The following is a 25,562-nucleotide window of genomic DNA, read 5'->3' on the forward strand; positions in this document are numbered from 1 at the left end:
TTCTGAGATGGAGTCTCGCCACTCTGTGACGCAGGGTGGAGTGCAGTGGTGAGATCTCGGCTTACTGCAAGCTCCGCCCCTCAGGTTCAGGCCATTCTCCTGCCTCAGCCTCCTGAGTAGTGGAGACTACAGGTGCCCACCAACATGCCCAGCTAACTTTTTGTATTTTTAGTAGAGATGGGGTTTCACTGTGTTAGCCAGGATGGTCTCGATCTCCTGACCTTTTGATCTGCCTGCCTTGGCCTCCCAAAGTGCTGGGATTACAGGTCTGAGCCACAATGCCCAGCCAATAACCAAGATCTTTTCTACATGCCTTTATTTTTCCGACCTAGCCTCTCAATCACAATTCCTGCCTGTAGGCATTCAATGAGTATAAATCCTAACCAACTCAGAGTCCTCAACAGCACATTTCTTTGTTACTACTCTTTTACGGTCTTTCGTCCCTCTCATTTATTGAGCAGATATTTTATCCTAAACAAAGGGCTAAACATTTAATATTCATTATTCCATGCAATATGTTCAATATCTCTTTGAAGTAGGTCAGATCAAAGATGAAGATCAGATGAAACTTTTAGACTTTTGTGCGGCCTAATATTAGGCCTAATCGTTAATCCATCGCCGAACTAGAATTAAAGCTAAATCTACTTGAATCTAAAGTTATATGAGAGACAATTGATTGCTCCCCAATATCTGACCTTCCCTTCTCTATAATAATGAAAGTTTCATATAAGCAACTGTATGAACTGCTTTGCTCCAAGAAGAGGCCATGTGACTAGGTTCCACCACTTGATGGACATGGTGGTACAACTTCTGGGCCAAGACCATATTGAGGAAGAAAGTGCTTTCCCTTATTGCTTTCGCCTTTGCCACTAGCTGGAATACAGTTATAATGGAGGGAGCCATCAAAGCCCACTTGGACATTGAGATCAAAGCTGAGTGTTCAGGATGGCAGGGGGGTAAGTCAGGAGATAAGCTAGGTTCTTGGCTCCATCAGGTTGCCACGTGAGTTTTGGACTCCCCATCCAGAGTTATGAACACAGCATTTCTGGTTTGCTTACAGCAATGTAACATTTATCCTAACAAAGCAGACCACGCTCAAAGACTCAATTAGAAAGTAAGAAGCAATATGAAACAGAAAACATGTAGTAGTCACCTTTAAGGGGATCGTTGAAATAGTTTGATAATTGTATGTAATGAGAAGAAAGGGAGGGAGAAAAGGAACCCAGGTTGGGGAACATTCATGATTACCAAGAATAATGGCCTTTACAGCAGTATTGACAACTTTACTCTGGGTGAGTGAGGATTTAAAAAGCAATATGAAACGTCCAAAATAATTTTCATTCAAGGAATGAGGGTAATGTATAACATGTAATGAGACTAAGAGAAATCTGCCTAGAAAATAAAAAACAATGAGAATAGTCCAGAACGCAGGAATGAAATGAATTAGGTAGGAAAAATCTGAGAAAATATCCTATACAGCCCATTTTCTCAGAGCCTGTTACATTGTTTCTGGGTCTGTTTCAAATACTTTTTATTTGTATACTATTTAGATGAAATAAATTTTAATGAATGTGTTAATTGTTCTTTATTTTCTCACCTATTAATGATTTGGTTAATGATTTCCTTTTTATATGAATATTAAGTTGCCTTATTTTTAATGCTTTAACATTTTTTAAAGAAGCTAACTCTTCAGCATTCGGCATTTTATTGACTTCAGAAAACAACACTCTTCATTTAAATTGATTATATTTTGGGGAGATTTATTATCATTTTGAAATATTGAACAGGAAATTTTAAAAGTAGGACAACTGTATTTGGTATCAAATATAACCAACAAGGATCAACTGAATTAATGTGTTTTCTAGTTAATGTGCTTTCTAGACTTACAGCACATCTGATCTAACACCATTAAATTCATTCAAGAATCAAAAACATGGTTGGCATCTAAGCCATAGAATTTTTTTAAATGGTGGGAAGTAAATCCAGTAAAGAGGGAAAAATGATTGACTTGTTATAATGAACTATCGATCATACTGGAGGGGTATGAGTAAATTGGGCATTCCCTTAGATGAAGGGTTTTCCTCCTTATTAGGAATTCAGACAATGAAATATTATTTCTCTGAGGTTTTTGCTAGATTGCTTATGCTGTTTTCTTCTCAAATTAAATATTATATGAAACACAGTAATTCAATTATTTGGACTCTATAATAATTTTAAAGGGATGATGTTGTTTGAAATACTATAATAATCTGGAGAGGGGAAAAGCATCAAATGCATAAGTTATTTAATTTAAATTATAGGGACAAACTCTGTAAAATATTTGAAGAGATTTATTCTGAGCCAAATATGAGTGACCATGGCCCGTGACACAGCTCTTAGGAGGTACCCATGTGCCCAAGGTATTTGGGGTGAAAGTTGGTTTTATATGTTTTAGGGAGGCATGACACATCAATCGAATACATTTGAGAAATACATTGGTTTTGTCCAGAAAGGTGGGACAGTTTGAAGTGGGGTGGGGGAGGTGAGATGGGGAGGTGTTTCCAGGCTACAGGTAAATTTAAACATTTTCTGGTTTACAATTGGTTCAATTGGTTGAGTTCATCTGAAGACCTAGGATTAGCAGAAAGGAAAAGTTCAGGTTAAGGTAAAAGATTGTGGAGGGCAAGGTTCTTTGGAATTCTCATAGTGGTTGTCCTTAGAGACAATAGATGACACATTGTTTCCTATTCAGAGCTTTAAAATGTGCTAGACTCTCAGTTAATCTCTTCAGGAGAGGGCCTGGAAGAAAAGGATCTCACTATGTTAGTAAAGATTCTTTACAGATGCAAATTCTTCCTCACAAAAGACAGCTTTGCAGGGCATTTCAAAATATGGCAAAGAAACATGTGGAGTAAAATGTTTTGATTTTCTTTTTGTCATGTAATGTTATGCCAGAGTTAGGTTGGAAAGTAAGTCACGATATATAGGGTTAAATAAAACCCATCTGATGAGAATTCATGGTTTGCAGGGCATGGCGCCCCAGATCCCTAAGACAGGAATTTGGGCAAGATTAAAAAAAAAAAAAAAAAAATCAGTGCTTAGTCCTCAGTTTCCTTGTTTTCTTTTGCCCTCAAGTGTTTGGAAGTAATCAATTCCAATAAAAATTCTTTGAAAACTTCCCAACTCATCAAAAATAACAAGCTGTCTTTATAAAACATAGATGCTGAGTACAGTTTGACTATGGGGGAAAGATCCTTCAGGTGTGGGGTCAAGAGACCTTATTTTGTAGGGTGGCAAATTACATTTTCCAAAAATGAATACATCAATATATATTCCATTCCACATTTTCTTCTTCCAATGTGACCGAAATGCTCCTCTGTTGAGAGGGAAAATCTATGTTTCCCCACTAGAAACACAGTGGGGAAGACTTTTGTCACTTCTTCAGTCAATAGTATGCAGTAGAAATGATGCTGCATGACTTTCAGGGCCAGTTCTTAAAAGGCAACACAACTCCCACCTGGCTTTCTCTCTCTCAGACACATGCCACTATGTTGCAAAGAAGTTCAGGCCAGATGGAGAGGCCACATGTGGGTATTCTGGCTAATAGCACCAGGTAGGCCTGGAACCTAGAGTCAGTATCAACTATCAGACATGCAGTGAATTAAAAAAATTCGATCCAATGCCAAGACTTTAAGTCTTTTAGCTGATGGAGAGGCATAATTTCCTCCCCAACCTCTCACCTGACCCAAAGAAATTATGAGTGAAAATAAGTAATTATTAATGTTTTAAGCCACCTAATATTTTGGCTAATTTGATATGTAGTAATAGCTTACTAATACATGTGGTAATCAGGCACTTATGGCTACCAACCATGGCTACCAATAAATTTAGAGGACACCTTGATTTATCTTCCGGTTTTAGAATGGCAATGATAATTCTTCTGGCAGTACCCAAACAATCATCGTGTTTGTTGCTTTGTTTTTTAAGTTTTAGCTTCTTGAATACATTTTTAAAATCCAAACTAATAGTTGTCCTTAAATTATTTATAGTAGATGCAAAAGTTACTGAACCAAAAATAAGTCTGAAGCTATTATTATTAAGAAATTTATAGTGAGTGATTTGGCGAGAATGTCAGATACCATATTTTTAACACAAGTTTTTAAGTTCAATCATTTCACTGGCCACATTATCCGATATTTTAGTTTGATATACTTGAATGTATTAGCTTCCAAAATTCTGTCTCAGAAAAGTAAAATCATATTAAGGAAATGTGTTTTTCTCTGATTATTTTTAAATTGTTTCTATAATGTGAGCATGTACACTTTATTTTGAAATGAACTAAGCGTTGTTGTGGGTGGCAGATGGACAGAAGTGGTAGGTGTGGTTCTGTTTTTAGGCCGAGAGCAGATGCAGTGCTGGGGTGTGAATTGTTCTCCCCACACGGGGCTGGCTCTGAACATCCTGTGGAACTGTTCTTCCTCAGGGGATTCCCCCACTGTTGGCTTTCCACTGGGGCTTCCAAGAATAGACATTTATTTTAGCATTTAAAGATTTCTGATCCCCCAGGAATTGAAGTTAGACCCCCAATTCATACAGCTGTATGCCTAAAGGCTGAGGAGTCAGTGGCTACTTTCTGTATGCATTTTCTTTATCCAGCTGTGATGGGGGAATTTGAATTGAGTCTCTCGTCTCCCTGAACTATTAAAAACCTAATTTCCTTTAAGGTAGGGCATGACATCTAATGCACCATGTTTTCTGACGAGGCATATATTTTCATTTCAGTAAATATTAAAGACAGTTTGGAAAAATAAAGAATGTGTTTTCAGTGGCTTAGAGACATAACCTAGCCGTGGTATGGCTGATTAGTCTTTTACTTTTATAGATTCAAATTCAATCATTTAATCTATTTGTATCTCTAGTCTATGTTTTCATTAGGCCCCATAAGGCCTCTGTAGAGAAGCATTTAATGATTAAATGTCTTATCAGTATTTGGTGCCCTTTCTTCTCTATTGGGCAGCATTCCTCGGCCTGTAGGCTTTCTTGTGCATCTACGGCCCACATCCTCTCTTGTTTGGCATGCTGAAAGTGCAGAGGAATTAATACCTCTGTCAGCAGCCCTCAACCAATGACTAATAAGAGCTGATATACTATTATCCCACCCTTCTGGCTCCCTGGAGAGTTTTACTATGATATTATGTATTTTGCATTGGCTCTCAAGTGTCCCTTTGAAGATTAAGCTTAGTCACCTGCAGTGATGGCTGGCTAGATAATGTCATCCTTTATTAATTGTTTTCCCTTCCTTCTTTCACATCCCTTTATCACTTTTTTCTCATGAGTGTTCCCTTCACCCCTCAAATGAACCACTTGCCCTGAATCCTTGACTCAGGGTCTGCTGTTGGAAGAAAGCAAAGTACGACATGGGTCATTCTATTATTTGGTTAATTTCAATTTCTTTCTTTAATTTATGTACCTGATTTCTTTTTAAATGTATATCTTGTTTTAATAGCTTCTTTATTTTTCTGGTCAACAAGTTCATTAACATTTACGGGTGTTGTAAGAGAGAAAAGGTAGTGTCTTTCCACACCCATTGCAAGGCTCGTGGCTGAGGCATCAATAATAAAAAGTGGAGTAATAAGAGGAAAGCATACAAATTTATTTAATATAAGTTATATGACACAGGAGCCTTCAGTAATGAAGACCACCCAAAAAAGGGAAAATTGTGTATTTTTATGCTTAGGTTTCATGAGGAGCAGACAGCTGTGTAGAAGTGATTGGACAAAATAGGGTATGATCTAACTGTAATAAACTGGAGAGGGAGGACTTAGCAAGGTCTGTTTGTTCAGATTCTTCTCTGTGTTCCTGTGTCTTTATTCCTTTCCTCTGACTATAGGAATGGGCCCCTCTGGAATAAGGTCTTGTGACTGAAAGGACACAAAAACACAAAGACATACCCACCCCCCCTTGCTCCCTATTGCTACACCCTTTGTTCTGCTTTCTTATCTCTGCACGTACCAGAGGTTTCGAAAGTTCTGTAAGTACCTGTTTTTCTTCCTGGGGCTAGGTCACAAGACATGTTTAAGATGAACTCATGCTGCCATAAACCAGTTGTGCAACCTGACGCAATATAATTAACTGCCTTTGTGCAGAAAACTGCTCTTCTGTCTCAAGGGTTGAACTGAGATACCAGAAATGGCGGGAACCAATCATAGTTAGCCAAATCACCTTGTTCAAACACCAGCCAATCATACATCTGATCTGTATAATGATTCTATGACCACTCTTCTTAGACTATATAACACTGTTTAATGCTCTGTGGGGGGAACTCTCTCTTTCTTGACCCTCTCATTTCGAGAGTGAGTGAGAGTTCTGGGTTCGAACCTGTAATAAAGATCCTTGCTGCTTAGCTTCGACTCTGGACTCTGGTGGTCTTCTTCGGGGAATAAACGGACTGGGCATAACATGACCTATTTTATGCATTTATAGTTTTTTATTTTGCATATGCAATACTGTTTATGACCCATTTTAGAGGAAGATCAGAGAATGTTTTCATGACCTGCTTCAGGGGAAAATGGCAGTAAGAGGTCAGAGAGATTTTCTTGCTTCTGTTGTCTTCTCAAATGCCAAGCTGCCATATTTTGGGGTCAAATGTCCTGAACCTCATGGTGGCCATTCCTGTAGTTTGGAACCCAGAGCTGTATTAAAGAACTTGGCAAAGGCTAATTGCCCAGGAGATACTACAAATGGTGTCAAAACATCATTTTGCTGCAAAAATGAGGTAGTAATAATTTGACTTATGGTAAACCAGATGAGTAGTGTATGGGTTTATAATAAATAAGGTGTTGGGGTTTGAAAGGAGTGAGATACTCAAGGAGGATTCTTAAGTGACAATAGATGGTAAACTCTTAAGATGTGTGGGACCAGTTAACTTCTATCTTGCTTTGCTAAACAGACAGCATGTGAATTTGGGCTTGAATGGAAGAATTAAGGATAACAATAGAGAGAAAAGGGAGGTAAGCATTGCAATCAAACCTTTTACCCCACAAAGTACTCAGCATTTTTTCTTAATGAATGTTTAATACATATTTAAAGAACACCACTGTCAAGACATTGTCAAAATATTGACCTTTCAAGTACCCATATCTCAGTTGGCTTCTATTGTCTTCAAACAGTATATTTTGTTCCATCTCATCTCATCTCATCTCATCTCATCTCATCTCATCTCATCTCATCTCATCTCATCTCATCTCAAGACATAGTCTTGCTCTGTCGCCCAGGCTGGAGTGCAGTGGCACGATCTTGGCTCACTGCAAGCTCCACCTCCTGGGTTCAGGCCATTCTCCTGCCTCAGCCTCCTGAGTGGCTGGACTACAGGCACCCGCCACCACGCCCGGCTAATTTTTTGTATTTTTAGTAGAGACTGGGTTTCACCATGTTAGCTAGGTTGGTCTCAATCTCCTGACCTTGTGATCCGCCCGCCTTGGCCTCCCAAAGTGCTGGGATTACAGGTGTGAGCCACCGCACCCGGCCTATTTTGTTCTTACATATACCTCTGACTCTATTTCTTGAAGTCATATTAAATTATTAATAGAAGTATGTGAGACATAAATTATAAATTATCAGTATTACCTTTTTCCTTTACAGAAAATATTGTTAAAGTAAATCTGTTAACCTTTCTTTCATCAAGACCCATAAAAGCTCTTAATATTTGAAATTACTAAAATAGAAGTATTGTTAAAAATCTACAGAAAGTTTGATAACTGTTTACCTTTTCTGATGCATCTGCAACTTTCCTTAAAAGGCATAAATATTGTGAACCTTTAGCAGAAGTTTCTTGTTTTTTTTTTTTTTTTTTTTTTTTTTTTTTAATATTGGCTCATGTTATGGGCTGAGATGAGGCACTGGATGCCCTTGAATTCTAAAATAGTATATGCTAGAAAGAGTAACTGTCTTTCTTTGTGAGCTGAAGAGCTTTTGAGTTTGGAATAGTAGCAAGAATGTATGTAAAATACAAATAAAATTGTTAACCACTTGACTTCTGATGTGTGTGCTGAGAACTGATAATCAGTCAAATGTCAACGAGCTGATGTTGTCCTGGTCTATGATGTTCATATCTGGGCCGATGATGGTAGTTGTGATCATTAAGAAAGAGTTTAATTTAAGAATCTATTAATGAAAGCAGTCACAAACAAACCACTGTGCTAAACGTTTAATATTACACGTACTCTGCCAGCGTTTCTGGTAAAGTGTCTAAACACATGAGAGTGGTCACAGGATTTTTTTTCATCATCTAACTAGGACTAGAGTAATCCACTTGCTATTTTCACGTTAAATGACTGGTGAAACATTTTTGATACTTTTTCTTTTTTACTTTTGATCCCATTCTCTTCCATGTAATTTTATTTTTCGTTAAAATTGGCTTGCAAAAAGACCATTAAGATACACTGTGTAGCTGTCAATCAGTGGGCCCAGGAAGTTCCTAAATGATAATAGTTGATTCAGCACACTAGCTTATTGGAGTGATCTGCATGGCAGAGATGTCAGTGTGTTGTTTCCAAGCCCGACTTCTACACACAAGGAGTAACAGAGCATGTCCCTGCCTCTTTTATCTTCCTCAGAAGAGCAACCAAGTGGCATAATCAATTCTTCCAGCCTTTGTATTTCACCTGGTATTTACTTTATGTATTGCGTTGAGATTTGCCCTTATTTTACCTCTTTAAATTGTATTTGCCTTTTCTATCTTATAAGAAAATAAAATTATCTTAGTGCAAGGTCATGGTGCATTTCATGAAGCACCCATAATATTTTTCTTTTCTCAGTAGCCACAAACCAGTGAAAAGTTGTCCTAATTACTGAAAGATTGTCAGGCTCTGGATATACACAGAATAACCTTCTCTGTACCAGGTGCTGAGGGAATTGGAGCTGTGCAGATGGCTTTGACGCAGTGACTTTACTGGTCACTGACATATATTATTGTACCTAAGAGAGATCAAGCATAAGCTTGACATAGATCGTGTTATGAATATCAAAATCAAGGAAGTGTGGATTTTGTCTTTAACAGATGAAAATAACTCTGTGCTACTTTCAAGCATTCAAAGACTTTTTGTCCTTTTGTTTTCAGTTGACATGTAATAATTGTACATATTATGGGGCACACAGTGATCATTTTATACATGTATACAATGTCTAATGATCAAATCAGGGGAATTACAATAGCTATCACCTCAAACATTTTTCATTTCTGTGTGTTGAGGTCATTCAAAATCCTCTCTTCTAGCTTTCTGAACATATACAATGAATTATTAACTACATTCACCCTACAGTGCTATAGAACAAGAAAACATTATTCCTATCTAGCTGTGATTTTTGTATCAATTAACCAACTTCTCCCTGTCCTCTTCTCCCTTACCCTTCCCAGCCTCTAATTCTCAGATTTCTGCAAATGACCGACCTGGCTTTTTCCTTTGAATTTGATGCATTTGTTTTCCAAGTCACTTAACAAGATCAGGATACCATTTCTGGGTATTAAAGGCCCCATTAGGAAACTACAAGCCTTTCTCTTTTAAAAAAAATTATTTTATTTCATTTATTTTTTAAGTTCCGGAGTACATGTGCAGGATGTGCATGTTTGTTACATAGGTAAACGTGTGCCATGGTGGTTTCCTGCACCCAACAATCCATCACTTAGGTATGAAGGTGCTTTTTTTAGCAGTCAAATAGGTATGGCCACTACTAGGCCATGGCTTCTTTTGCAGTGACATTTGCTCAATAAACTTTCTTCATGGCAATAATTGAAAAAAGCAAAGTAAAAAAAAAAAAAGCGTGAAGAAGTAAATGTCATATTCCCACAATGCCATATAAATGGAATTCATAAAGGCTCAGTGACTCGTAAGACAGGTTAATTAAAGCCTCCCTGTGGCAAGTAGAAGTTAGCACAAAATTTTCTTGACCACATTATTTTCATGACTGCATAGAATAAAACCTTTATTAGAATGTCTGGCAGAGCTTGTGACCTACTGTTAACTTGCTCTTGCTACTTAATTTATTTTGGATTATTTTAATCCACTTCCCATTCCAGTAAGGAATGTTTTAAGGGTTGGTATTTAATAGGAAAAAAGAGTGTTGCAAAAAGGCAACACAGTCTCTGTCTCACAAAAGTTGCTCTATCAATACCCGGAATACCATCGGAGTTCTGTAGCCTAAATGAAGACAAATCAGCTGGTGCAGGAAAGAAAAAGCATTATGAATTTAGAAGTGTTTTAGGTATGACAATTGTTGATTTCTCTTCTCTACATGTTCCTACAGGGCCTAAAACATACCTTGCTATTTGGAGTTAACTTTTCTGTTTCCTTAGAACTAAGAAACAAATTGTAATAAACAGTTCCGAAACAGAAACGACATTTTAAAAAAGTTGGGGCCATCTTGCATCCAAGTTGGGGTCGGGAGTAAAATGGCAATTTACACTCTCTCAGTCTTCCCGCTACTAGCCCCTTCAGCCTGGAGGCGGCTACTAGCTTCCTGCGGGTTTTCTGGTCACAGCTCAAAGGAAGCAAGGACTGAATGGGGAGGTGGTGCTCTCTGTGAGCTTTCTCCACACTGGCTGCTTTTCTATACACAGTGGGTCAGAGCATTGCCATTCCTTTATTCTTCCCAGACAACAAGCAAATAAAATGAAAAACAACATAAAAATGAAAGTAAAACAAGGAGACTTTTACTTGTTTCAAAGAAAAATTATTTTGAGTCTTGGTAAAGGAAAGTAGCCAAGCTTATTATTTCATTACAACCCTAACTGTGAAATGATGTCAAATTTTAAATCTTGGAATTAGATAACTTCCAGGTTATCTTTCTATGCTTCTATCTATCTACTTTTTTTGGTATGTGTGTATCAGAGACTGCAGATTTCCTACCCCAGTGCCCTTTCTTTAATTTTTTAGCGTGGCACATGATCATGCAAATCAAGATATCATGTTTCCATGCACGGGCAGAGTAATAAAGGAGAAAGGGCTGCTGCTTCTAGAACTGAAAGAATTAGCTGTTCCAGCCAGGGACTCTCTCAAGCAGAGCACCTTTCAACAGAGAGATAAAGATACTCCATCTTGTTAAAGTCATTACTGTTTTGCATTTTACTCCTAGCTGTGCACAGCCTTACCATTAGGGTTTTGGGATCATCATGAAGCAACTGAGAAGCCGGGCAAAATTGAATAGTTTAGACCCAGAGTCAGAAGAACATGTTTGAGTCTTGCTTCAGCTTCTTATCAAATATGTATCTTTGGGCAACTTAGTTGCTCTATTTGTAAAAGGAGGTGGGTAGCAGTTTCTACCTGACTGAATAATGAATAAATGAGATAGTACAGTACTTGGGATCAGCCAATCTGTCCCCACAAAATGATCAAATGTCAGCTAGCAAGTATGTGAACATCTGAGATATTTACCCATACATTTAATAAGAAAAAATAACAAACATTTCTTTTGCATTTTATCTGAAGATTTCAGGTAAATATATTTCAGAGTCTTTTTTATAAAATCACAGTAACGTGGTCAGGCGCGGTGGCTCATGCCTGTAATCCCAGTACTTTGGGAGGCTGAGGCCGGCGGATCACGAGGTCAGGAGATCGAGACCATCCTGGCTAACATGGCGAAACCCTGTCTTTACTAAAATTACAAAAATTAGCCGGGCGTGGTGGTGGGCACCTGTAGTCCCAGCTACTCAGGAGGCTGAGGCGGGAGAATGGCGTGAACCCGGGAGGCAGAGGTTGCAGTGAGCGGAGATCGCTCCACTGCACTCCAGCCTGGGCGACAGAGCGAGACTCCGTCTCAAAAAGAAGAAGAAAAAAAAATTAAAGTAACGTATCTTCTACTGTATTAGAATCTTTCGTTAGGTAGACCCTCAGTTTCTCAGAACTTCAGCATTAATATGAGGTTCTTTGCTCATTTAGCTTTACCTTGTACTCAGCTAACCGCTCTGACTTAATCATTATTTGCTAATGTAAAAACTTGTAGATTTAGGCTGGGCGCGGTGGCTCACACCTGTAATCCCAGCACTTTGTGAGGCCGAGGCGGACGAATCACAAGCTCAGGAGTTTGCGACCAGCCTACCAACATGGTTAAACCCCATCTCTACTAAAAATACAAAAATTAGCTTGGCGTGGTGGCAGACGCCTGTTATCCCAGCTACTCAGGAGGCTGGGGCAGGAGAATTGCTTGAAACTGGGAGGCGGAGGTTGGGGTGGGCAGAGATCGTGTCACTGCACTCCAGCCTGGGTGACACAGCGAGACTCAGTCTCAAAAAAAAAAAAAAAAAAAAAAAAAAAAAAAAGAAAGCCTGTAGATTTAAAATGGCAGTAGAATAAAGGCAAAAGATGTGTTTTGTCCCAGACCTCACTTGGGAAATTACTACAAGTGCAGTAATTTCATTATGCATAATAAAACATAGCAAATCTGAAGCCACATTTAATAGAAACTTCATAGTATCTGTTCAACAAATGTGCACATTTAGAATATGTATATATTAAAATATGCAGATAATACACATTTCCTTACAATATCAAAAACTAAAGTTTCATAACATTACAAAAATACAAAATATGGGTTACAGATAAATTAAGGCGCTTATAAACACACTGACTTGCCCCTAATACTTAGACTCTAGTTCTAGATGCAGCATTCTGCAAGTGAGTAATAACATTTACAGTATATATGTATCGCATATTGTTTCAATAAGGTTTATATGTTCAATAAATCTTTAAGAACAAAAAGCTTGTGTTTCTATTGCTTAATTGATCATTTATTTCTAAGAAAAAAATAGAATAAGGACATCAGAAATGCTTCACCAGTGAAAAATTAAAAACCATCATAAAAATTACTTTCTACTGCATGACAAATGTTATTTTGTGGGCATGATAACAGATTTAATATTTGACAACTTTTTGCGTCATTTAATTTTAAAAATTCATATTACTCAATTAATAAGAAAATATCCTACACTAAGTTATCTTACGGGACCTGTGCTTAATATTGAGGTGGTACTGGAAGAATTAGTAAGGTAATATTTCTGAAATACTGATGGTCATAAAATAAAAGCTACATAGTAACTACAAAGTATTACTTCTCATTTATTATATTTACCTGGCTTAGTATCAGTAGTTCTAAAGTAGACTGAAAATTCCCTTTTTAAATTGTAATTATTAATTTTCACCAATTATTGATTTGTAATTTAAACAGAACAAAGCTTGAGACAAGTTAGGACAAAAATCTCTGATGAATTTAGATCACAACTTTTCTCTAGAAAAGACTTTTGCTGTTGTTAAATATTGTGAATCTGTTACCCAAGACCATGTAAACATTTAGGAAAAAATACGTTCATTTCAAAATATAGAGATTATTAGTTATTGCAATCCCCACATAGAAACAAGCTTAGGAATCATCGGTCCTGAACATAAGATAATGTTAAATGAATCTTCTGTTTACTTAAGTAACTCTCCTTTTTTTCTTCCTTTTCTGCTAACCTCATCTAAATTTTTTCTGATTTTAATACCACGACGTTTAACTCATTTAATCTTAATGTGAGCTTGCTTTTTCCTTGACCTTTCTATTACATTTTTTTCTTTTAGAAATTATTCATCACTTCCTAGTGACCAACTCCTCTTCTCACTTCTTATCTCCTTTAACTATTTTGCTATATGCAGAATTGGAAGCTATGTCTTCTTAAAATAGTTCCTGGGACCAAATCTCCCTTCAATTGTTCATTAGGACACTCATTCATTTCCTCAACATGTACTCCTCAGAAATGTTTCACCAGTGAACAATTAATTAGGCAGTCCTCAGAGGGAGCAACAGCATTGTGGCATCAGGCAAGGCACGGGCTCCCCATTCACTCTGGATGTGTACCTGTTTCTATGACAATCATATGCCCATTTAGCTATTTGATAAATATTTATGGAACACCCATATGTACCACAGGACTCAGTGCTAGAGAAACAGTGATGAACAGTTCAAAATATAGGACTCTTGAGAACTCAAGCAATCCTTCCTTCATTTATTCATTCAAAACTGTAATTTATCAAAAACATATTATATATCAGGCACTAGTTTAGACAGTGGTAAAGGGGGGGGAAGTTTCTGTACTCATGGGGTTCATATTATGGTAAGGAATACAGACAATAAAATAAATGAGCAATATAATATGACAGAAGGTTATGAATGTCATGAAGAATATTAAATTAGGATAAGGTATAGAGAGTGAAAGAAATGGATGGTATTTTCACATAAAGTGGTTAATGAATGCCATTTGAAAGAGGATTTTTTTTTTAGGAGAGTTTGATGGAAATTGGAAAGTGAAGCATGTGAATATACGGAAGAAGATCATTTCCAGCAGTGGGAATGTGATGTGCGCAGATTTGAGGTGGGGTTTTGTTTTGTGTGTTTCCCATACAGAAAGGCCAGTGATCCCAGAGAGGGATAAGGCAGGAAAATGAGATTAGCGTTAGACAAACCAGCTCATTTGGGGCCTTTTAGGCTGCAGTTTGACTTTTATTCCTCCCATGGTGGAAAGCCTCTGGAGAGTTTTAAGGATTCCTTTAACTGCTGTGCAGAAAATAGACTGTGAGGTTGTAAGAAGGCATGCAAGGGGACCAGTTGGAACCAGCACCCTGCTCCAAGGAAGATAGGAAGGTGGCTTAGCTGGGGAAGTGACTATCGAAGTAGTAAGCACTCTTATTGAGAAGGTATTTAAGAGGTAGATACTGCATACGTCGTTGATGGTTCGGGGGTGGGATTACATAAGAACCATAGAACATAATTATGACTCCAGTGTTGTTTCTCACTCTAGGAGGTGAAAAAGACTGGAGAGGACCAGATTTGCTTACTCTACTTGCTGAAGTGTAAAAGGCTGAGGACAGCAGGCTTAGGGTGGGAAATCAAGAGTTTAGATTTGTTCGTATTAAATGTGTGAGGCCAATTAGACATCTGAGTGCAGCTATCAATCAGGTTATTGGATACATTGATCTAGAGCTTGGTGGAGAGTTTGGGAATATATATCTGTATTCCAGAGTTGTTAGCCAAGGACCTTGCTGAAATCATTGAGAGTGAATTTGATGAAGGAGAAAAATCCAAACTGAGTCCTGGGCACTCTGACATTTAGAGGTGAGCACTAGGAGGAAGATTAAGCAACTTGAATGAGATCATTCGGGAATACGGGGTGTCCAGCAGCCCTCGTGAAGAAATAATTTCAAGGAGAAATCTATTATCAGCTCTAGTACTATGGAAAAGTTGAGTAAAATATGTCTTGAGAACTGTCCATTGGGTTTGGCAACATGAGGTCACTGGTAAGCTTATAAATGCTTTCAGAAAAGTGTGGATAACAGAATGAGTAAGGTGGGTTTAAAAAGAATTAGAACTAAGGAAAGAGAAACAGCTATTATAGATAACTCTAAGGAATGGTGTTTCTGTGAAGAAGATCCCAGAAATGAGTTGCTAGCTGGAAAATGTTGGGATACAGGAAAAATAGTTTTATTTTGTTAATTTAAGTAGGAAAAGTGATAGGATAATTTTATGCTATAAGAAATATGCTGGAGAGGAGGACAATATGAAGCTTAAATAGAGCAGATGTAACTATGTGAGAATGGTGGCATTGGCCATGGAAAAAACACAGTGTGTTTGGCGTTCAGAATGTGAACAGAAATCTATTTGTATATCTCTTTCAATGATCTTTCTGTCCCAGAGTAAGTCTTCATATTAGTTATCTATTTAAGTATCCTAACACTTAATGACCTAAAATTACAATGGTCATTTACTATCCCATAAGGTTAGGATATGTAGGCCAAAAATTTGTGAGGAGCTGAGTTGAGGTCTGGCTCAGTTTTTCTTGAGGTGCAGTCAGAGGTCAGCTGGGCTGGCAGTCATCTGAAGGCTTGACTGGGGCTGCAGGATCCATTCCCAGGGATCCCACTACATGTCTGGTAAGTTGGTGCTAACAAGGTGCATACTCTCCATGTGAGCCTCTCCATAGGGCTTTTGAGTGTCTTCACAAGATGGTGGCTGAATTTACCTGGAGCAAGTGATCAGACAGTAGGCCAAAAGCTCCAGTACCTTTATGAGCCAGAGTTGAACTTCATACATGGTCATATCTACCATAGTCTATTGACCACACAATCCAGCTTGATTCAGTATGAGAAGGGATTGCTCAAGGGCATAATACCAGGAGATAAAGATCACTGATGGTTATTTTGGAGGTTGACTACCATAATCACTAACTTTCTTTGGACTTTCAACCTTTCAGTATCCTCAATTGTTGAATATGCAGATTTTTACCATATGAGCTCCAATTCCCTTCTAACTCCACAATTTCATGATTTTCTTTTTTGGTTAGGCCTATGGCACTCAAAGGTAGCATATTCAAAGAGTGGGGGGTAGAGTCTGCTGGAATCCTCTATTTCTCAGCCTCTTACTAATTTATATTCAGTTCAATGACTCTTTCTTGGAAAGCAGAGTATGTGATGGTTCTGCATATTCCAGTACACAATAAGTAGCTTTTTGAATAATAAAATTTCCATCAGCTGGCTCATAAACTAGTGTTTAAAACAAAACAGCCACTCAGACCAAAACAAAAATTCCCTTGCTGTTACTTAAGTTGACTTACTGAATTCTGATTAGGAAGTTCAGCCTAAAGAGTCCACTAGGAACAATATTAGATTACTAAAAAGGAGTGAAAGTCCCAAGAAATCAACCATTGGTGCTCTAATGGAAGGGCCAAAGGCTTTGGATTAAGAACTGAGTTTGAATTCTGTCTCTACCTTAACCAATTTGCTAAACTTTAGCAATCACATAATCTCTAAAATGTCAGTTTCCTTATATTTAAACAGGGATGATAGTTACTCCTTCATAAAGAATTAACTATGTTTACCACATAAAGTTATGTAACATGCCTACACTTTTAGGTAAACACATAAAAGGTGTTTAATAATTGTTATTTTTTCTCTGGCCTATATGTTATATCCTAACCTCATTAAGTACCCATATGATAAACCACTGAAAAAAGTATATTTACAACATATGAAAGAAAGGAATATTTTATAAAAGAAACCTAAAATAGTCACTCTACCTGGTGGGAAAGCCCCAAGACAGAATTGGTGAAATTTTCTTTCCTGGCTCATATCTGATCATTTGTCATTCTTTTATATAATCAGTGACTAAACCACTGAATGCCTTCTCTCCTGTTTCTCCTCAAGACTGGGATGCCTAGGGTGGTGTAACAGAATTTACCAATCAGTGTCCTCCCTGCAAGAGAATGATGCTTTTCTATCAGTTGAACTCAAGTGAGTTCATGTAACTTTCTTTAGCCAGATAAATAAGATCTAGCATATCCTGCAGTATGTTCCTCGTTTCCTCCACCACTGAAGCTGTGAGGGTTTCATATAATGGAACTGTTAGCCTGGGTCATGGAGTAAAGGTGATGACAATGCAGAGTAGAGCCCTCAGCCTAGGATCACAAACCAGGGGCAAAGTATAAACCTTTTTTTCTTTAAACCATTGAGACGTTTGGGTTATTTTTATCTCTGCTGACTGACACACATGGCAAGTTTTATAAACAGTATTTAAGAAAGAGTCTCATTTATGACTGTCTCATTTATGAGTATATTACCAATATGAGAGACCAATTGAAAGAGACAAAGCGATTCGTGCAGAATGTTAAAGAAATCAGCCAAAGCTTACTTCATATTTTAAATCTTAAATCTACTTGGAGAATCTAAAAGACTATTTTATTATTTATTTATATATTTGGTTTTTTTGATATGGTCTCGCTATGTTGCCCAGGCTGGTTTTGAACTCCTGGGCTCAGATGATCCTCCCAGATTAACTTCCCTAGTAACTGGGACTATAGGTGCCTGGCTAAAAGATCATTTTTAAGGAAGCATAATTTTGCGACGTGATCAATGAAGAGATTTATTTGGAGATAGCAGTTGCCTTGCTGTGTTTTGCCGCCCCATTCCATACATTTTCCGGGGGGCGGGGTATGGATGTGTTGCTACATTCTGACACTAAGGCTAGCTAGAGAGCTTCAAGAAGGGATACTTGGAATGCCTTGAAATGTATTCGCAGAAGTTGAGAGACACAAAGGATTGAGGCCTGAATCCTACCTGTGAAAGATGGAATGGATTGTGGATTGGGATCTGACTTTTGTCTGGGAAATATAGAGAGCAAGAAAAATACTAATTGGTGGCTGAGTGAGGAGAGCACTACTTCATTGGGATCTGCTGGTCTTAAGTCCTGCAATTTGTCTGGACAAGAGATGCATTTGTATATTTGGAACTATAAACCAAAAATAAAATTCTAAGGCCCCCCAATCATCTGAATGGACTTCCTTCTGAGCACAGCACTCTAAAATTTAATCTGAAAGAGTGGCTCAGGCCATAACAGGAAGTGGGGGCCAAACGTGCCTCATCATACCCTCCAGCATTAACATCCACACAGACCTTACATCTGATAAGAAACATTTATGTTCCTTTCTATTGATAATAACTCTTTCAGCCAGGTGCGGTGGCTCTCGCCTGTTATCCCAGCACTTTGGGAGGCCGAGGCAGGCAGATCACCTAAGGTTGGGAGTTCAAGACCAGCCTGGCCAACATGGAGAAAACCCGTCTCTACCAAAAATACAACATTAGCCAGGTGTGGTGGCACATGCCTGTAGTTCCAGCTACTCGCGAGGTTGAGGCAGGAGAATCACTTGAACCTGTGGAGGTTGCAGTGAGCCAAGATCACGCCATTGCACTCCAGCCTGGGCAACAAGAGTGAAACTCTTTCTCAAAACAAAACAAAAATACAAACTCTTTCAACCAATTGCCAATCAGAAAAATTTTAAATTTACCTATAACCTGGAAGTACCTCCTCCACCCTGCTTTGAGTTGTCCTGCCTTCCTGGACCAAACCAATGTTTATCTTAAATGTATTTGATTGATGTCTCTTGTCTCCCTAAAATGTGTGAAACCAGCTGCACCCGATCACCTTGGGCACATGTTCTCAGGATCTCCTGAGGGCTGTGTCACAGGCCATGGTTACTCATATTTGACTCAGAATAAATCTCTTCAAATATTTTTCAGGTTGATGCTTTTTGTCAACAGAACACTAGAGAGAGCCGGTAGGATGAAAGAAGTGTTGGGAGTACGTTGTATGCCCCACTAGATACGGCCTCATGGAAGGTCAAGGAGGTCTCAGCAGAAGGGGCTATAGTCCTGGGATGCCCTGGCATTCAAATGACCACACAGAAGAGAGGTGCATCTGTCAAGATGGAAGCAGCTTCAGGAGAAAGGTGCTCAGCAGAGAACCTAGGAAGATCCCTCAAAAGCAGCTCACGAGTTGAGCGGTCTGTTTTGAATTACCATCATGGTCAGGGTGCAGAGTTGCCCAGGTAATGAAGTACTGTATTACCTCTTACTTTTTTCCTCCCTGTACTCTTTTGACCTTGTCAGGTTAAACAACTGCTAGTTTCTTAGGGGAGGAGGTGATCAGGAAGAGAGTGAATGGCAAAGGGGCTGTGCCCCCACTTTGCCACTGTGGGAAAGGAGCAGGGACAAGGGGTGTGTTCGCATGGCTGTGCAGGGTGTGCCCTCAACATTGACTACAGTGTTCTCTGAATCCCCTGAACTTTTGAAATGGGGCTGAAATTCAGCCAGTGTTACATTGGCTAAGTCCTCTCACCCGGCTGGGGATTCTGGGTCTGCTCAGAGGAAAGGGCACTTTTTTCTAATTTGCACAGAGACACCATATAGGCTTACGGAGACTCTGGAGAGAAGATTAACAGGAAATTAAAGTCAAATATTTTATTCATATCATAAAATGGACATTATAATTTTCAAACTGAGACTCTGTTCCTGACCATAGTGTCATCTGTAAGTGGGCAAAAAAAGTCATTTGACATGCTGGAGTGGTCACTGGGAGGAAGAGGAAGATTACTAACATTGACTATATTTTAAAAGGACAGAGGAGGACAAAAGCAAAATGTAACTTGATTATAATCTGTACTGCGTGCTTGGTCGATGTATTGTTTACATGTAAACACAGAGAAAGATGCAGAGATACAGTGATGAGAAAAAGGAGAGAGAAAAGAAAGAGTGAGAAAGAGACTGAGCAAGACAGAGCCCTCTGTCCTATTCACTCTCTCACTCTCTTTCCACACATTCTCCCCTTCCCCCACCAAGGTGGCCTTTTAGAACAATAAGTTACCAAGATAGTGCAACATTATAGGAGGAAGGTGATCAGTATAACCAAAAGAGAACCTATTTGTTTGTTTGTTTTTGGTGGTGCTTTGTGTTTTGTTGTTATTGTATTGACACAGTTTTCTAGTATTTGTTCCAATCTGAAGAATGTAGGAACCTACTACTATTATGTCAGGATAAAAATACAAATTTATCATTCCAGCCTTGATTTCAAGGAATTACAGAAACATGGAATAATGACACAGAGGTCAGAGTAGAGGACTAGCCAAAGAAAGAGGAATGGAGACCAAGGGGGAAATTGCTCCTAGGCACTCATTCAAGTTGGATTCTGTCCAGACTCTAAGGCAATCCACTGGGATCAGTAACTAATTACTTTGCACCATCCTCTGGATTCTGAATTTGGCTGTGATTATGGACTGTGAACACTATTATTTCTAATAATGGACAATAACTACATATTCTTCTAGAGGATTCTGATATAGACATATAGATTAAATAGATATAGAATGTGAAGATTTAGATAAATACAGATACACAGATATTTTTAAGGCACTTATTAAAATTTGCTTTATTTCTGTTTTCTCTACCAAATAAAGCAGGGTTCTCTTCAATTCAGTTCACCATTGAGTTTGTGATGTTGCCGTGTGAAAAATGAACACAGACGAGCAGAATTTAATTAGGAGCATGGGTTGCAATCAGCTAAAGAGGGCAATCAGTTTCTCTGGACCCATACCTATTTGCAAAAGGCAAACTTCTCTATTCAAAATAGGATGCCTCAGTGGAAGGGAAGGTTTGAAAATGGGAACCAAAGAAGATTCTAGGTTTTATTATGTCCGTTGCTTTTAGAGTAGAAATTTGTGATAGGAGAGAAACACTATGTGTACTAAGCATGTGAAAAAGTAAAATCACTTCAGATTTGGGATGGAAGGCGAAGCTGAGGAATCCCCTGGCAGCTGAAATGAGGGAAGATGGAGATAGATTTGGAAGGGAAGATAATGACTTTACTGTTACATTGAAGAGCTCTGGAGTCTTAAATTATGTATATTTCTATAATTTTGACTTCTGCCTATTGACGGAGTGTTCACATCTATGTGTCCTGTTAGTTTGCTCTTTTAGCTGGTTGTTTATTTTTTATTAAAATCTCAGGTGGCTGACAGTGTCATAGTCAGTGAAGCCTCAGCCAATAGCCTGGGTATATTTTCAGCAGATGATATGCAGATGAAACAGGAATGGGCATGGGTCAGTGATGAGGGGTCTACCTCACTTATAGGAATGGCATTGGTGGGAGCAGGGGTGCTACCAATTCAAGTGAGGGCTGACAAGGCAGCATGAACTTAGAATCTTCCAGGCTTATATTATTAATCATAGTATCTGATCTGGGGGCTGGGCCTTTGTGACAGGAATCTCCTGGCAACACACTTATCTAATACGGAAGAGTCAGGCAACAAGTACTTTTTTATCTTCCAGGAATTCACTCTTGTTCGAAGCAAACCCAGTGGCATTGACTATGGGCATAATAAATGCTCCTCACAGAAAAACTGAGATAGAATCTAGGTTGTGAAAGCCACAGCAAAAAGCCCCAGCTTCATAGGAATTTTCTTGTCCTAGCAGGGGAATTGAAATACTAATCAGTGATTGGGAAGAAACCCACTTATCTTGCAGGTCCTCATTACTGGAAGGATGGGAGAAAGAAGGGTGGGTCACAAATGCCTGTAGCTTTCTGGGTTTGGAGTAGCCTGGGCTTGTGAGATTAATTCCAAAATCCATCCAATGTCCCAAGTGTGAATATGATTATCTCTGACAATTCTGAAGGACAAAGGCCGAAGTTTGAAGAGTTTGAGCACGTGCATTTTTTTTTATAACTACCTGGAGTTGAGCAAGTCTAGGAAAACCAGGAAGATACAGGGTACATCAAGGATTGGGCTGAAAAATAATGTGGGTAGTATCCAAGGACATGTTTCCTACGTTTTGTACTGGAACACGCTGAAAATAACCCAAGTTCACACCAATGCAAAAACCAAATTCTTAAACATTGAACTTTGAAATGCTCTGGGGGGAAAATCTCTAAAGACACTATTTTCTAATAAAGCACAGCCTTTTTATTTTTAACTTCAATCTAAGAAAGGGGCAAAATGGGTGAATAAGACTCCTTCTAGCCTTACCTACAATTCCCAGTAGACAATTCCCCACCCCATCTTGTGAACTACAAAGCAGAACTTTCTCCCATCAATTACCAATTAGATTCAGCAACAGACTCGCTAAAATAGAAATGCACTTTCCCCTTTGTCCTTCACCAAGGAGCTGAGAGCTCCTGTACAGATAAGTACCAGACAAGCTCTTGAGGAGTACTAGGCATTTAAAGTCACACACGAGTGACTTAGAAGTTGCTGATATTCCAACATTTTGGCTTTACATATTAAAAAACATTTTAAATTTATGTGCTCAAAAACTTTTCTTCCAGAAACACAGCTTATTTGGTTGGTCCTTTAAAAACTTTGAGCAAAAATATAACAACTCAATCAGTACAGCACCCATTTCGGTCTAATGCTCTGAATCGCCAAACTAGGAGAACTAAGTGTGCTTTTAAACTTGGAAAATATGTTCTCCACTATTTAACCTAAGTGCCACTATAATTATAACCATCTCAAACATATGCTTATAATTCTTTCTGCAAGATATACAATTAAAATAAAGTGGTAATCTAAACAAGGAAAATAAAACAGAACCCTGTAATTACATAGTCAGACTTATCTCATGTTAGCACAGAAAGGAGAAAGGCATTATTTAATTAAAATACCAAATGCCATGAGGAAAAACCAAGTATACCATAAGTACAGAAGATAAAAGACAAAATCTCATGTCTAATACTTGACGTTATATATAAATATGAATTATACCCCTAAGAAATACTCCTATTCTCCATGGTAACCATTAGTGAATGTATTTTATATACAGCATTTTAAAAACATAGCATGGGGACAAAAACATTGCCTGCAGCTGAACAGTAGCTCCTTCGTCAGCTAGACATGACTTCCTTGGCACATTGGATCCACAGCCTGTTGTGTTAAACCCAACCTGCTTTGTTCTCAGAAGATTCATTTGAGCATTTGAGATTACAAATTATGATTGCAATCCCATCTTAAAGTGTCTTGTGTATTTCCATTACCCAAATCAAGAGCAGCAATATTGAGAACAAAGTAAGTCTGAAAGTAATATTAAATAGTCACTTTTAATCCTGTTAACAATAATTATCTGTAGGAATAAGCCATGCAAATTTAAATATTAATTTAAAAATGCTAGTGAAGTTTTTGCTAGACTTATTAGCTAGCATTCTATTTGATATTAAGTTGTTATTACAAGTGAACTTGATGAATTATAACTTCCTGATTATCTGCAGGGAAGTCTGCCCAAATCATTGCCAATTTGTAGTTAATATTCAGTAAGTAGAAATATATTCTGTTTCTAAAATTACCATACTTGTACCACAAAATGAAGGACCATGTATATTTGAATATAAGGAGTAAATATGAAAAACCATACTCAATGTATCAATAAGAATCATGACTAATAGGAACAACTTATTATTGAGATAAATGCAATGAGCCTGCTCTGCCATATAACTCACATATATTTATAGATTTAAAGTATCTTAAAAATGTTAATGTATTTATGCCATATATACTTATACACACAAAAGTGATGTCATTAATTAAAGCATTTAAAAATATTTACTTAAAAAGATGCAGACTATCTTACACTTATCATCATGTTAAGCACTTAAATACATACATAATACACTAGGCATTCTGTAGGATAAAAGGAAGCTATAAAAACAAGATCCCTGGCCACCAGCAGAATTTTAGGCTTCAGTTGGAAATACAAGATTCTGATTTAAGAACAACTGCTTGTAATCTGCCTATAGCATGTGACTGTGTTTGATCCTCTTCTTCCCTATTGATATCTTCTTTGATTTATAAAGCAATATATCCTTCTGCTATAGGATATTACCTTTGTCATGCATGGCCTTTTTTTTTTGTTTTTTTTCCTTTTCTTCAGGATTTTGGCTTCTTTTCATGACCTTTTGATATTAGTTGTCCCAAGTTTCTGGCCCCAGTTTTCTCCTCTTTTTTTTTGGCAAGCACTTTCATGCAGTTTTCATGCCTAGGCTGTTAAACTCATGTCTGTATTTTCAGCTCAAATCTTTCTCTTGAGACTTGATGCCTACCGGACAAGCTAACTGCTTCACAACACTTCAAATGTAATATATGTAAAATCAAATCCTTAATTTTACTGACCTTATAGCTGGACACTTTTCCTTCCCTTTTTATTTCCTATCTCAATTAATGAAACCACTATGCACCTAGCTGAATAAGCTGGAATCGTGCAGCTTTGACATCACCTGCCCTCACCATTCAGGCACCATCTCTCATCAGTTTTGCATCTTTGATGGTTCTCATTTGTGTCCATTACTTTCCATCCCCTTTACCAGACAGCCTTAATTAAAGTCTTTATAATGTTTTGCTTGGCTGATTGAATATTTTCAGCCTTCTAGGCTGTCCACTCCAAGACATAATAATGCCAGAATGATCTTCCTAAAATGTAAATATTATCATGCCACTTCTTTGTTTTTCATATTGTATGGGTCATCAAATCTTTAAGGGTAAGTCCAAAAGTCATTAGTCTGTAATAGAAACCTCTTCATATCCAGTTTACAACTCTACCTTAATTTCTGGCCACCCAGCATCTTCAGCTCTACTTCCATAAATACAATGTCACAATCCCATATATCCTGGCCTCCATGTCTTTGCACACATTGCTCAGTCATCTAGTTCCCATTTCCTTTTTCACCTTCATTAACTTTCTCTTTCCACCTGTTTTCAATACACACATATATACATACCATTGAATAAATACATGGATAAATATAATTATTTCTTCAATTTCTTCAAAATTAGCTCAAAGTCTTGATGAAGATTATCCAATGACAAAGCCACCCAAGTCTGGAGAGTCTATTAAGCACTCACACCATCAGGTGCATACTTCCTCTAAAGCCATTTTCACAGTGAATGTTAATAAACTGCTTTTATTATTTTACTATACCTCCCTCTAAACTGCAAAGTTGTTAGAACAGTTCTTGATACGTAGAAAGACTTCACATTGGTACTTCTAACTATTAAGTATTGTTAGAAGAACTTGTTATAAAAAAATTTTTTTAAAACAGTTCTATTTAAAATAGATGGCAGAGGTCTAGGCGATGATGTTTGTTAATTTTTATTAAAGAAAGAAATGATTTATTTTTAGTTCCAAGAGTAACAAAGTAGTAGCTCTTTATAGTGATTTTTTTTTTTTTGGACAGAGTCTTGGTCTATTACCAGG

The sequence above is a fragment of the Macaca fascicularis genome, chromosome 5, assembly GCF_037993035.2.
Source record: "Macaca fascicularis isolate 582-1 chromosome 5, T2T-MFA8v1.1".
Lineage (NCBI taxonomy): Eukaryota > Metazoa > Chordata > Mammalia > Primates > Cercopithecidae > Macaca > Macaca fascicularis.